General features: G+C 42.3%; 1 long non-coding RNA gene across 1 annotated transcript; it reads left to right on the top strand.

Annotated features, from left to right (window-relative positions):
• The first annotated feature begins 267 nt into the window (after positions 1 to 267).
• On the top strand, positions 268 to 12,205 carry LOC118993851 (uncharacterized). Its single transcript, XR_005067956.1, has 3 exons — positions 268 to 330; positions 7,995 to 8,098; positions 11,103 to 12,205. It is a non-coding gene; the product is annotated as an uncharacterized LOC118993851 (long non-coding RNA).
• Positions 12,206 to 14,713: the final 2,508 nt, after the last annotated feature.

Below are 14,713 nucleotides of genomic sequence, written 5' to 3'. Positions count from 1 at the left end.
ACCCTTGTTCTTCTGCTTATGAGCTATATGTCCTCAGGCCTGAGCTCCCCAGTTGCCTTATGAATGAAGTGGGAAAGATGAAGCCCCTTCCTTTGACTCTTAAGGGAAGTAACATTTACTGGATACCTGTAGGGCTGAGGCTGTGCTAAAAGCTACCTAAAGCATTTTCTCCCATGGATCCCTTATCACAGTGCTAAGATTTGAATATGAACTGAAAACGAAATGAAATGTTTTTTTAAAAAAGTCTTTTCTATGATATCCCTTTGCAGCCCCTCGTGGTCTGTGAGCCTAAGGACACAGTGGAAGGCTTTGTGGAAGAGGTAGCACCTGGTCTGTGCCTGGAAGGATAAGTAACACCCCTTAGCCTGTAGGCTGATGGGCAGTGTCCTGCTGTCTGGTAGTATCTACTCCATCTTTGCTTTCCTGGGGTCTGATGGGCAAGGGTTTGACCTCTGCTTAGGCAGGCCACTGTGGTCATCAGCCCCGAGACTCTTGGTGCCCTATGCTTCCCTCTGGCGACTTGGTGTTGAGGACAGGGGGCCTAGGAAGCCTCAGTGTGGCGTGATGGGAGGAAACAGGAACATGCTCTCACATGGGTCAGGAGACATGGCTGACTTTCTGTGAGACCTTAGCCAGCTGGCCTGGAATCTCTGGGCTTCAGTTTTTCTTTACTAAAATGCAATGCTCATACAAATAATAAGAATAGTCAACATTTCTTAAGCACTTACAATGTGCCAGGCAATGAGCAGCGAGATTTACTTCTATTTTCTCTTTAATCCTCAATCTGGTAAGTGGAGTTTTGGAAGGGCTGAATATCCACCCCCAAGCCCTGCAGTCAATGAGAGGCAAAGACAGGGTTTGCAGCCTGGAGGTCTGACTGGAGTCCTGGAGCTATGAAGGTCAAATACTGGCGAGCAGGTGAGGGGGCTTCTGAAACTGTCAACACAACCACTACAACAGTTGCTAATGTTTGTATTGTACTCTAGCCAAGCACTTTATAAGAACCACCTCATTTCATCAACAAACCTGCAAGAAGACATGATTTTAATCTCTAATTTGTAGAGAAGGAAGCAGAGACAAGTTGAAGAACTTGGTCAAGATCATGAGCTAGAGTTGGAATCCAGGCAGTTTGACTTCAAAGTCTATAAGAGATTAATGTGAATAAATCACCTGACACATAGAAAATAGTGTACAGATGGTGCTCAATAAATAATTGCCAAATTAAACTCAAATAAAAACCATAAGGAATCAGATTTTTGGGTCCTGTGGTCCCGGCCTCACCATTTCTGTGGGCTGCCTCTGCTAAGGCAAGGGGAAAGGCTGCCCCAGGGCATTGAAAACAACTTGGAAGGGTGCTCACTCACATCCTTCAGGGGGCCTTTTGCAGCATCCAGGCCCCACCCTTTCCTCCTCTGAACACTACATTCTTTTTTTTAATCCTCCCCTGGGATGTTTATTGATTTGAGAGAGAGGAAGAGAGGGGGGGGGCGAGGAAGAAAGAGAGGGGTGGAGGATAGAGAGAAAGAGAGAGATGCATGGATGTGAGAGAGAAACATCTATCAGTTGCCTCCCAAACGTGTCCTGACTGGGGAATCTAACCTGCAATTGTTGGTGCATGGGACGATGCTCCAACCAACTCAGCCACCCATCCAGGGCAACATTACATTATTCTCCTCCTTCCAATCATTCCTTTTAAAAAAGTCAATTTTATAGAGGAATAATTTACAAAGTGCATGCATTTAACTATATAGTTCATGGAGTTTGGACAGATGTAGACAGTAGGATAAACATTGTCACATTCAAGATTTGGCACATTTCCATCATTCCACAAAATTTCTTCATGCCTCTTCCCAGTCAATCTTTCTCTATGCTCCTACTCAGGAACCCAGTGGTCCGATTTCTATTGCTATTGGTTAGTTTTGTGTGTTCTACAGCTTTCTATAAATGGAATTAAGCATATGTACTCTTTGTATGCTGCACCAGGTAGTAGTGATAGTTTGTCCCTCTCCTTGCTGAGCAGTATTTTAGTGAATGGGCATACCACTGTTCATTTATCTGTTCAGCAATGGATATACATTTGGGTTGTTTCCAGTTTTAGGGCTTTCTGAATGAAGCTGCTATGAACACACATGTTAAAATCTGGATGAACATGTTTTTATTTTTCTTGGGTCAGTGCTTAGAAGGGGAGTTGTTGGGTTGTATGGTAAATGTATGTTTTACTTTATAAGAACCTGCCAAGCTCTTTTCCAAAGTGACTGCAGCATTTTAGCCCCCAGCAGTGCATGAGAAATCTACCTGTTCTGTAGCCTTGCCAACATCCAGCATTCTCAGTCTTGGTACTTTTAGTCATTCATCAACTGTGTAATGGCTTCTCTTTTGTTAGTGTAAATTACATTTCCATGATGACTAATGATGTTAAAGATGTTGAGCATCTTTTTTAAAGATTGTTAACATGGTTTATTTCCTTATGAAGTGATCATTTATTTTTCAACTTTAAATTTTTTAATTACGTTTTATTGAGCACCTTTTTATGGGCATATCTCTTCTTTAACAAAGCATACATTTGAATCTTTTGCCCAATTTTACTGGGTCATTTGTCTTATTATTGAATTATAGCTCTTCAAATCTAGATACGGGTCTTTTGTCAAATATGGGTATTGAAGATATCTTCCTATTCCCAATGGCTTTCTCTTTCATTTTTAAAACAGCATCTTTTGAAGAACAAAGTCCAATTGACCAAGTTTGTGTTCGCAGGGTTAGTGTTTTTTATGACTTATCAACATGTTTGCAAAGACTTCCTCCTAAGTTTTCTTTGAGATATTTTATAATTTTAGCTTTTTATGTTTAGATGCATGGTTTATTGGAGTTATTTTTTTTTTTTTAAAGATTTTATTTATTTATTTATCTTTAGAGGGGAAGGAGAGTGGGAGAGAAACATCAATGTATGGTTGCCTTTTGTGCATCCCCTGCTGGTAGTTAGCCTGCAAGGAACCGGCCGGCAACCCAGGCATGTGCCCTGACTGGGAATCGAACCGCGATCGTCTGGTTCGCAGGCCCGCGCTCAATCCACTGAGCTTCGCCAGCCAGGGCTATTGGAGTTATTTTTGTGAACAGAGTAAGGTAAAGTTGAACTCCTTCAGACTATCTGTTTGTTTTACCATAATTGTTACTGTTGTCTGTTGTTTACTTTGTTCTTTGTTTTTATTTTTTGTCTCTCACTCTTTTCCCACCTTTTATGGTTTTAGTCAAGCATTTAATATGATTTCATTTTCTCTCCTTAATATATTAGCTATACCTTTAATAACCTTTCTTAGTGGTTGTCTTGTTTGCAATATATGTTTACAACTAATCCAAGACCACTTTCCAATAAGAGTGCACTGCTTCACAGGCAGTACAAATGTCTTGTAGTAACAGACTATTCTCAGTTCCTCCACCCATCCTTTGTATTAATTACTATCATTTATTTCACCTATGTAGAAGCTTTAATCATCAAGTACATTGTTGCTATTTTATTGCACAAAACATTGTCTGTTGGATCAATTAAGAATAAGAAAAAAGAAAGTTTATTTTTTTATCTTCACTTATCCCTTCTCTAATGCTCTCCCTTTCTTTAGGGAGATCTCAGTTTCCGATCTACATAATTGTCCTCTCTGAAGAACTTCTTTCAACATTTCTTGCAAGGCAGGTCTGCTGGCAATGAACCCTCTCAATATTTATTTCTCCTTTGCCTTTGAAGGACTGTTTGGCGGGATACAGAATTCTAGCTTGGTGATTTTTTTCTCTCAACACTTTAAATATTTCACTTCATTCTCTTTCCGCTTGGATGGTTTCTAAGAAGCCTGATAAAAATCTTTGGTCTTCTGTACATGACAGTTGTACATGGGGTTGCCCCAACCCCAGATTCTTTTAAAACTTTTCATGTCTGGTATTTTTCACTTTGAATATGATATGCTTAGGTGTAGTTTTTTTGAATTTATCCCTTGTAATTGTCACTCTTGGAGCTTCTTGGAATATGTGGCTTGGTGTCTCACATTAATTTTTAGAACATTTCAGTCATTATTGGTTCATTTATTTCTTTTGTTCTTTTTCTTCTCTGGTAGTCCTTTGTATATGTACATTATACTTTTTGTAGTTGCCCCATAGTTCTTGAATATTCTGGGATTTTTTTCAGTCTTCGTCTCTTTATTTTTGAGTTTGAGAGGTTTCTGTTGAGATTTCCTCAAGATTAGAGATTATATTCTCAGGCTGTGAATGAACTCACCAGAGACATTCTTCATTTGTGTCACAGTGCTTTTGATTTCCAGTATTTTATTTTGATTCTTTTTTAGAATTTCTATTTCGCTGCTTACATTACTCATCTGTTGTTTCATGTTATCTACTCTTTCCAGTACAGCCCTTCGTATATTAATCATAGTTTGTTTAAAAGTTTTGGTCTCATGATTCCAATATTCCTAAAATATCTGGGTCTGGATCTAATGCTTCTGTGTCTTTTCAAACTGTTTTTCCCCCTGCATTAAGTTTTGTAATTTTTTAATTGAAAGCTAGACTTGGCATAGTAGTTAAAAGAAATGGAGTGCTAGCTTCCACAGAGGTTTTGGGAGTTTTCTGCTCCAACAAGTTCGGATTCTCTGTATCTGCCTTAACTTCCTGTCTGTCTCCACAATTTTAGAGGCAGCGATTTGCCTCATGACCACAATTCTCTAACAAGTCTAAGAATTGTTGACTTTCAGTTTGTTTAGCTTTTTTTCTTGTTATGAAGATGGATGCAATGATTACCAAGCTCCTTACATGCCAGGCTGGAAAGTGGAAGTCTGGTACCTATTTGTTTTAACCCATTTTCTTACAAACATAATCCTATGTCCCCTAAATAGCCTTGTCAGCTTTGTCAAAAAAATCAATTGATCGCAGCTGTGTGGGCCTGTTCTGAGACTTTAGTTTGTTTTGTTGAGCCCTTTGTTTTCCTTATGCCAATATCCCATTGTATTGATCGCTGTAACTATATAGAAAGTCTTGAAATCAAGCAATGTGAGTCTTCTAAATCTGTTCTCCTTTTTCAAATTTGTTTTGGGTACTATAGATCTTTTTCATTTTCAAATAATTTTTAGAACCAGCCTGTCAATGCCTATTTTTTTAAAAAAGCTTGTTCTAATTTTTTGTTGGTTTGTAGTTTTCTTGTAATATTTTTGTCTGCTATTGGTGTCAGGGTAATGCTGACCTTATAAAAAAAGTTGGGAAGTGGTCTATTTTCCTCCAATTTTGAGAAAGCTTATGTTTGATTAATATATTTTTTAATTTAAAGGCTTGATAAAATTCTCTTTGTAATTATATGGCCCTGGAATTTTCCTCATAGGAAGACTTTATGAATTAAATTTCTATAAGATATCAAACTATTGATGTTTTCTGTTTCTTCTTGTGTCAACTTTAATCAATTTGTTTTTTTTCTAGAAATTTAATCTCATTTAAGTCACCGAGGTTACTATCTGAAAGTTGTACATAATATTCTTTTATTCTCTTTTTAACATCTGTAAACTCTGTAGTGGTGAACCAATGTTGATACCTGACACTGATAGCTATGCTTTATTTCTTTTTTTCTCAGTCGTATTAGCTAAAGGTTTACTGATTTTTATTGATAGTTTCAATAGCATAAGCTATTGCTTTCATTGAGTTCCTTTAAGTACATTCATTTTCTAGTTCATTGATTTTTTTGCTCTTTATTATTTTCTTCCTTACACTTACTTTGGTTTTAATTTAGTCTTCCCAACCCCAAAATGTTTTATGGAGAATCCATGGTGTGTTGAAATCCCCAAGACCACTCCCAGATTCAGTGATTTCATAGGGGGACTTACAGGACTCAGCATATAGTCATACTCATTGCTAAGATTTTATACAACAAAATATACAAAGCAAAACTGCAAAGGGAAAAGACACATGACGTAACGTGTGAAGGAAACTAGACCTCACTGTGGAGCTGCACAGACTGCGCTCAGTCCCCCAGCAAAGAGTCGGGACACCCGGGTAGATGCTGCCTACCAGAGAGGTTCCTCAGAGATGCGGTGCCGCCTGTTCCCTGGGGGCTCGTCCCAGGAGCTCCTCCTGCCTCACACACACCAACATTCTAGACTCCTAGAAAGAAAGTGCTGTTCAGCATAACCACATTGTTTACATAAACAGTTGAGGTACAGCAAGCCACTTTTATGAAGAAATTATGGAGACCCTTCTGAAATGCATGTTCCCAGAGTCCAGTCAAGGATCAACCTCGTAAGCTGGCCTTTCTAAGGATATCAGCCTCAGTCTTACTGTAGTAATTCTTTTTTGTATAAGTGTTTAAAATTTTTATTTTGCCTAATACAAGCACTTAAAGCTATACATTGCCCTCCAAACTCTCTTTTAACTGTGTCATACAGATATTCATATATTATGTTTTTATTTTTGCATTTAATTCCAAATATTTTCAAATTTCCCTGGTGATTTCTGTGGCTGGTCTTCAGCTTCACAGATCCCTTTATCTGCAGTGTCTTAGCTGCCTTTAATTCCTTCCTGTAAAGTTGGTTTTTTTTTTTGTAGATTGTGTTTTTCAGCTTTAGATGTTGTTTGTTTCTTTTTTATGGTCTCCATTTATCTCTTCATTATATTTTCTTTAAAATCTTCAAGTATTTTTTTTAAAGATTTTATTTATCTATCTTTAGAGAGGAAGGGAAGGAGAGAAGGAGAGAAACATCAATGTATGGTTGCCTCTCGTGAGTCCCCTGCAGGGAACTGGCCTGAAACCCACGCATGTGCCCTGACTGGGAATCGAACCACGATCATGTGGTTCGCAGGCCTGAGCTCAATCCACTGAGCTACACCAGCCAGGGCTTCTTCAAGTATTTTTATAATAGCTATTTTAATCTCTTTGTCTTCTAATTCCATAATTTCTGTCATTTAGCTCTGTTCCTATTGAATTATTTTTCTTCTAGTTGTGGGTTCCATTTGTCTGCACCTCTAGAAGTTTTTGTTTGGATGCTGGACATTGTGATGTTCCATTGCTAAGCCTTTATGGTGTTTTTAAAAGATTATTAAAGATACTGCTTTGACGGGCAATTAGTTTACTTGTGGATCAAGTTGCTCCTTTTGAGGCTCATTTTTAAGCTTTGTGAAGTTGATCAGTGAGGCCTCTCTGACTTGTTGGAACTCAGTCTCTCATCCCTTTGTGAGCTTTGGCAGTTGTTAAACTCATGGCTCTCTGGTAGTAATTATTTCCTTAATAGTTGGTCTTTGCTTGGCCCCATCAAGTCTCATCCTGGACATACACAGTTAATAATTCATTCTAAGGCTCAAGAGGACTCATACAAAGATTTCTGGAGCTTTCTCTGCTTAGATCCCTCCTCTCTGGTATTCTGCCCACAACTTCCAGCATCCTCAGCCTCCCTGTGCTCCAATCTCTGTCTCATTAGCTCAGTGAGACTGCTGTGCTCCACTCGGATTCTCTCTTTGTTCGGTGGCCTGGAACATGTCTCTAATTAGAAAACTGAGACAATCACAGAGCTTACCTAATCTGCTGCCCTTCTCTCAGGAATCACTGACCTGTGCTTCTTGTGAAAATAGGTGTTTCTATGTTTGCTATTTTTTCTCTTTTCCTTTATTTCTTTTAAAATTAAAAAAAAATTTATGGTGGTAAGGCTAATCTGATTACCGGCTACTCTATCGCAGCTGGAAGTTGTCGTTGACTCCTAGTCCAATGTTCATGGTATGTAGAAGTTCATCAGGAAGGAGTGTAAAGGAGGGCATCTCAGGAGAAGGGAAGGACAGGTGAAAGCTGTGTCTGAGGCAAGTTCAGGGATAGTATATGTGGTGTGTGCCAGGGTGTGTGTGTGCAAAGGATGTGGTGTGTTGTAAAGGACCTTGAACAACACTTTAGGAGTTTGCACATTATCCTGAAGGTCTCGAGGAGGCTCAAGGTAGTAATTAAAACTATAATAATAATAACATGTAACTGATTTGTTTTCATGTGCCAGACAGGCCCTGCTCTAGGCTCTTTTTATGGATCGTCTCACTTACAAAGCTCATGAGCTCCTCCAGCCTGCTCATGGAAGACTGCAACGTTATTTGGAATTGCCAGGTACTGTGTGTGTTTTTCCACGTACTTTACACAATTATCTCATTTTATCCTCACAATAACACTATGTGGTAGGGAGTATAATTACACCTATTTACAGATCAGGAAACTGAGGCACAGAGAAGTTAAATGAGTTACAGTCACACAGGGAACAAGTAACAAGTGGGGGTGATTTTCTTTTCTTCAAAAAGCTCTGTTAACATTAGTATAATAATGTTCTTACAGTGAAAAAGAGCTGCCTTTGAGACACCCAGGTGCTTCACTGCCTGCAGATATTGTGAATGGTAGTGCATGTGGCCGGCAGGCCTGGTGGACTTGGCATTCCTGGCAGTCAAGTACTATCTATGAGGGTTTAAAATCATGTCCTCAAATTCTTTGACACTCTTTCAATCACAAGGTGGACTGTAATTTCCTCCCCCTTCAATATGGGCAAGCTTCAGTGACTCCCTTTTAAGGAATAAAAAGTGGCAGAAATGACACAACTACCTGTGTCTTGGACCCCAAGTGCTGCCTGACTCTTGAGGCTAGTTTTAAAAAGACAGCTCTGCTGCCCTGGCTGGGTGACTTAGGTAGTGACTTAGATGCTCCTATGGAGCATCATTCCATATGCTAAAAGTTCGATCCCCGGTCAGGACACGTACCCGGGTTGCTGGTTCAGTCCCTTGTCAGGGCACTTATGGGAGGCAACTGATCAATGTGTCTCTCATGTTGATCTCTCTCCCTCCCTTCCTTTCTCTCTAAAATCAGTAAATGTTTATTGATTCTAGGTTAGGATTAAAAATATACTTTAAAAAGATAACTCTTCATCTGCCTGACTTGTTCTCTTGTGACACATGCTTTGAGAGTTCTGATCTCTTTTCTGTCCCTGTAGTTTTGCCTTTTCCAGAATGTCACATAAATGGAATCATCCAGTGTGTAGTCTGTTATTTGGCTTCTTTTATTTAGAATATTACTTTTGAGATTCATCAGTGTTGCTATGTGTATCTGTAGTTTGGTCCCTTTTTCCAAAAAAAATTTTAAAAGGTCTTTATTTATTTATTTTTAGAGAGAGGGAAGGGAGGAAGAAAGAGGAGGAGAGAAACATCAATGTGAGAGAGAAACATAGATAAGCTATCTATAGTATGCTCCCAGACCACGGACTGAACCCACAACCCAAGCATGTGCCCTGACTGGGAATTGAACCTGCATCCTTTCACTTTGTGGGACTACACCCAATCAACTGAGCCACACCAGTCAGGGCTGTAGTTTGGTCCTTGTTATTTCTGAAGTGTTCTGTAAATTCACACATTTGACATTTATTTGTCCATCCCATGGTTGGACATACATGGGTGCTCAGTAAGTGGGTGTTGAGTGGCTGGGTGGGTAGGTGGAGGAAGAAAGTGAGGACTCCCTTGCTTTAAATCTGTTAAAGCCAGGCTTTGACAGGGTTTGGAAAAGGCAAGGTGATGACGCTTTTTCAAGGCTTATTTATCATTCATTAATTCACAAATATTGATTATCTACTCTGTGCCAACTCTTATGCTAGGTCACAATAAACAATTCCTGACCCCTTGAGAGCTGCCTGTTGAACTGAGAAGACAAATAACTCACCAAGCAGTTAACATCGGGGGAGATAGGTGCTGGGAGAAATGAATAGCAGGTCAGGGCAGGGAGAGGTGCACAGGAGGGTGAGGGTGGGAGATGGGGAGGGCAGGGCAGGGGTGGGTGGACGGGGCAGACAAGGATTCCCTGGGAAAGGCAAGGCCTGAAGGAGGTGGTATTTGCTGGATCTTGAAGAAAGGATGTGTGCCTGGCAGAAAGTACATGTGGAGCACACAGCAGGTTGGAGGGATGAGCCCAGTGTAAATGTGGCAAATGGTCAGATTTGGTTTTAGGACACATGCGGAGAGCCCATGTATCACATCAATAAGTTTGGCTTTTACTTCAAAGACTGTGAGGATTCATGGAAAGACCGTAAGTTGCAAAGTGATATAATTAGGGTCTTCTTACTTCAGAGTGGAGAAAGAATTGGATGTATGAGTGCAGGTAGGAAGACCAGTAGGGGGTGTTGTAAGTATCTCAGGTAAAGGATGGTGAGGACCTAGGCAAAGGCAATCAAAGAAGAACATAGACCCACTTAGTGGTAACTTGCCAGGATCTGGTGACTGACTTTATGTGGAGAGAGGGGCAGAACGAAATAAGACTAGATCCCAGATTTGGAACTTGGGCAAATAAATAGAAGATAGTGCTAATCCCTGGAAGAGAGCATGTAGGGAGGGGGTAGGAGGTGTAGAGACAATGAATGAGTAAATGTGATAATAGTTTTTGTTGAAGTTAAAGGACCTGGAAGATATATAAATGCACAGTTCAGGAGGCAGTTGGATATTTTGGTCTAGAGAGGGAAACTTGGACAGACATACACATTTGGGAGATATTGGCATGGAAAGGGGAGTCTGAGGTTGCCTGGAAACGAGTGAAGAGGGCTGAGGGCTCAAGACAGAGGCCTGCAGAACATCAGGATTTAAAGAGGAGGCAAAAGGGTATACAAGCAAGACCAAGGAAATGGCATGGAGATTAGAGGTGAGAACCAAGGCATAAATGGAGGAGCCAAGAGGGATCATGTTGACAGGAGGGGCACCAGGGCACCAGGAGGCACACTGGTGCCCTGGTGGGTCAAGTCAGGTGACCTACAAGACTCCAGGATGGCCAGTCCCTTATGACCATGAGACGATTCCTTCAGAGGAGTGGGAGGAGTGAAAGCCAGAGCACTGGCTGTTGAGGAGTAGGTGATAGGGGTGGAAGGGGAGACAATGGTACCAACTTCTCTGCCTTGCAGTTTGCTTGTGAATGGGAGAGTGGGCTAAGGATGGAGCTGGTGAGGACATGGCATCAAGGGAGGGTCTTGGATGAGAGAAGCTTGGGCGTATCTAAGTACTGATGGGAGGGGTGTTCTGGTTATCTACTGCATGTAACAATCCACCTAAAAGTGTTTAAAACAATAACCATTTATTATCTCTCACAATTCTAGGACTGACTTCATTCAACTACTTCACCTGGGACTGCAGTCACCTGTAGATTTGGCTAGAACATTAAGAAGGCCCATCACATGGCTGGCAGTTGGTATTGGCCACTGGCTGGGGGCTTGGCTGGGGCTGTTGACTGGAACTTCTTGGTTCTCCTCCATGTGGCCTTCCCACCTTGACTGGGCTTCTAACAGCATAACAGCTGGATTCCAAGAGAGAGTATTTCAAATATTCACTCCAAAGCAGAAGCCAGAGGTATCTTATGATCTAGCCTCATAAGTTACACAATGTCACTTCTGTAGGCCAAAGCAAGTCAGAGGCCACCCCAGTTCAAGGGAGGGAGAAGATCCCATCTCTCGGTGGGAGGAACTGCTAAAAATTTGGGCAATCTCTAACATAACATAGGGGAAGGTGAAACCATAAGAGGATAATTGATGGATTCATTGAGAAAATGGCAGGACTTGAGAACCAGGGCACAAGATTGGCTTGCGAGAGAAGAGGGCCTTGGAATGTGGATCTGGGAGGGTAAGGTCATCTGACATTTCATCAAAAAGATCTGAGCAGGGCAACAAGCCACAGGGTTCTAGGTTATATAAACAACTTCAATTTTTCCTCCCTTTGCAGGATAGATAGTTAAGGAGAGAGAAGTTCTCAAGAACAACACATATTATTGAGAGCTAATATGTGGCCTTAATCAATTCTCTCAGTGGCCATATGAGGTCAATTGAGATCAATGTCATGATGCACATTTACAGCTAAAGCAACTGAGTCTCAGAAAATCTCTCTCTCTCTCTCTGAGTTTACATGAATGTGTTGATTATCTGCACATAAAAGATAGTTGCTCTCCCCTATCTGAGGAGCATGAAGGTGTCAAAACAATACCTTGAGGAAGGGAACCCATAATAGACATGGAGTGAAATTCTCACCCCGGGAGAAGGGATCAGGGAATGGCGGCATCAGCTCAGGCTCTGTCAGCCTGAAAGGTTCTTGGGATGGGACGGAGCCTGGGACTGTGAGGTGCAAGCCTCTCAGGACAAGAGGACAGCGAGGAAGAAGATGCTTGGTTACAGAAACCATGGGCTGGTGACCACCATTCTCGCCACCCTAATCAGGCACTCATGATATTAATAAAAATAATTTATGTCATGTGACTGCTTTTTAACTAGCCGCTTCAAGACTTAAGACTGGGATTATAAAAGGCATGCATTTATAAATTATTAGCCCAGAGCTCATAAGCACATATACTTTGGGGAACACTTTGGTAGCACTTTAAATTAATTTATTGTCATTCATTCCAGCTGTCTGTGATGTAAACCCTCAGCTATAAATTTGTACTATCATCTGACACACCATTAACTAGGGTGCTGCCCAAGCCAGAGCACGTAATAAAACATTTGAATACAGTTTCAGAGGGGACATATGTCTCTCCTCCTCCTCTCCTCTCCCCTCCCCTCCCCTCCCCTCCCCTCCCCTCCCCTCCTCTCCTCTCCTCTCCTCTCCCCTCCTCTCTCCTCCCCTCCCCTCCTCTCCTCTCCCCTCCTCTCTCCTCCTCTCCCCTCCTCTCCCCTCCGCTCATCTAATCTCTCCCCCCTCCTTTCCTATTTCCTCCCTCTCCTTTTAATGGTAAGAAGCATAGAGAGAAGACAGGTGTTGGCAAAGGAATCAGGGCAGGTAAGACCCATTCTGTCCAATGGCCATCTACGGAGTTCATGAGATTTCATCCCACTGTATAGATGAGACATCAGAGGTTCAGATGAGGGATGGGTTTATCTAAGGCCACACACCCAGCAGAAACCATGAATTCCAACCTATCCCAATGTCTTCTTGGTAAACTGGCTGAGTTTATGCCCCTGGAAATGTTGACCTGGACATGACTGAACCCCAGAATTCTGAAAAAAGATAGAAACAAAAAATAAGATATTTTCAAGAGGAGTTTCTGGTGGGGCGACCCAAAAAGAATTTCTTGGATGCTGGGCAAAGAGAAGGAAAGAAAGGAGGAGATTAATGTCACGATCCCTTTATGCATCAGAAAGGCAGAGAAAGGCTTATTTTAGGGTTCAGGGCTGGCACATTGGAGAGCAGTCCTGAGGAAACAATTTGGATCCCATGAGGAGAGATCTGGAAATGATGAGAGCTGCCTGGGACTGGAGGGAGTTCCTCATCACCGGAAGGGATGCAACTGGAGGATGCTGGGGGACACGCAATGGTGTATGATTTTCCTATTGCTGCTATAATACAAGAACACAAAGTTGTGGCTTAAAACAACACAAATCTATTATCTTAGATTTATAGATGTCAGAACCCCCAAATGGGTCTCATTAGGCTAAAATCGAGTCATTGGAAGGGCTATGTTCCTTCTAGAGACTTTAGAGGAGAATCCTGTTCTTTGCCTTTTCCAGCTCTGGGGCTGCCTGCACTCTCTGACTCAGGCCCTTTCCTTCATGTTCAGACCCAGCAATGGCCGGCTGCACCCCTCTCAGGCTGTCCTCTCTCTGCTTCTTCCTCCGTGCCCTTCTTCCACTTTCTGTACCCTGTGACTCCACTAGGCCTGCCCGGGAGTGTAGAAACAGCTTCTTTCCAGTTCAGTAGAGTAGTGGCCTTAATTCCATATGCAAACATCATTCCCCTTGCCACGTAACCTAACACCTTCCTAGGTTCCGGGACTAGCGTGTGGACATTTCTGATCGGCTTTTGTTCTGCTGACCACATGTGTAGGAAAGACCTCTGAGGTCTCCCTCACACAGAGATTTTCTAGTCTGGCAACAGAGGACATTTAATTGCTTCACTGAAGCAAGATAAGGTACAAAGGAGAAGAAGGAGGAAGAGGAAAGTGGAGAAAGAGAAGGTAGAGGCAGGATAGAAGGAAGAGGAGGAGGAAGATGAAAAATCGACCTCCATCTCATATCAGATGGCCTCATTGTGAGGTAGGGTCATGCATCAGGAGACTTGAACCAGACCCCAGGCCAGCTTTTCGACCTTCAGCTTCTCCACTGGTAAGAGGAGGTCCCTCTGGCCCTGGCCTGGGATAGCTCTCTGAGTTACCTGTCTGTAGTGGGCCATGTTGAGGAAGCAAAGGGGGAGGCACTAGTGGGGCCAGGCTATGATGGTGAGATGTCCTGGTTGGGCTGCCTGGCAGAGTGGAGGCAGCACCATCGCTCGGCAGCCAATTAGCCATCGCTGCTCCTTAAACGGAGGACTAGGGAGCCCATTGGTCCCTGGCCCCTGAAGCCCCAGATGCATGGCCATGCCCCAACTGCAGAGCCTGTGAGATTCCCTCCTCCACCCGGGCTAAGGTTAGGCATCTCGTCCACCTTCCTTCCCCCCACCAACTTGACCTTCTTGCCCTCATCCTCATGCCCTAACCATGCTAGCGATCCAGTCCTGGGGGAATTTTGTGGCCACCTGGCAGCAGCCCTGCAAGAGGCTGACGATCATCTTTCTCTTATACACTAAGCGAAGAGATTGGGTCTTTCTAAAACCTCATCTGTCCACCTCCCTCATTTCTCTCAAATCCTGAGGATAAGGTCCTTAGCTTGGGTAATAACAGTACTTACCTCATAAGGCTTTGGACAAAGTAGAGTGACAATCACTTTAAACTGCATGGTGGCACGGCATC

This window comes from Sturnira hondurensis, unplaced genomic scaffold (genome assembly GCF_014824575.4).
Source record: "Sturnira hondurensis isolate 20B ecotype Veracruz unplaced genomic scaffold, ASM1482457v3 Scaffold0008916, whole genome shotgun sequence".
In the NCBI taxonomy this organism is placed as follows: Eukaryota; Metazoa; Chordata; class Mammalia; order Chiroptera; family Phyllostomidae; genus Sturnira; species Sturnira hondurensis.
This window is presented reverse-complemented; position numbering and strand designations above follow the sequence as displayed.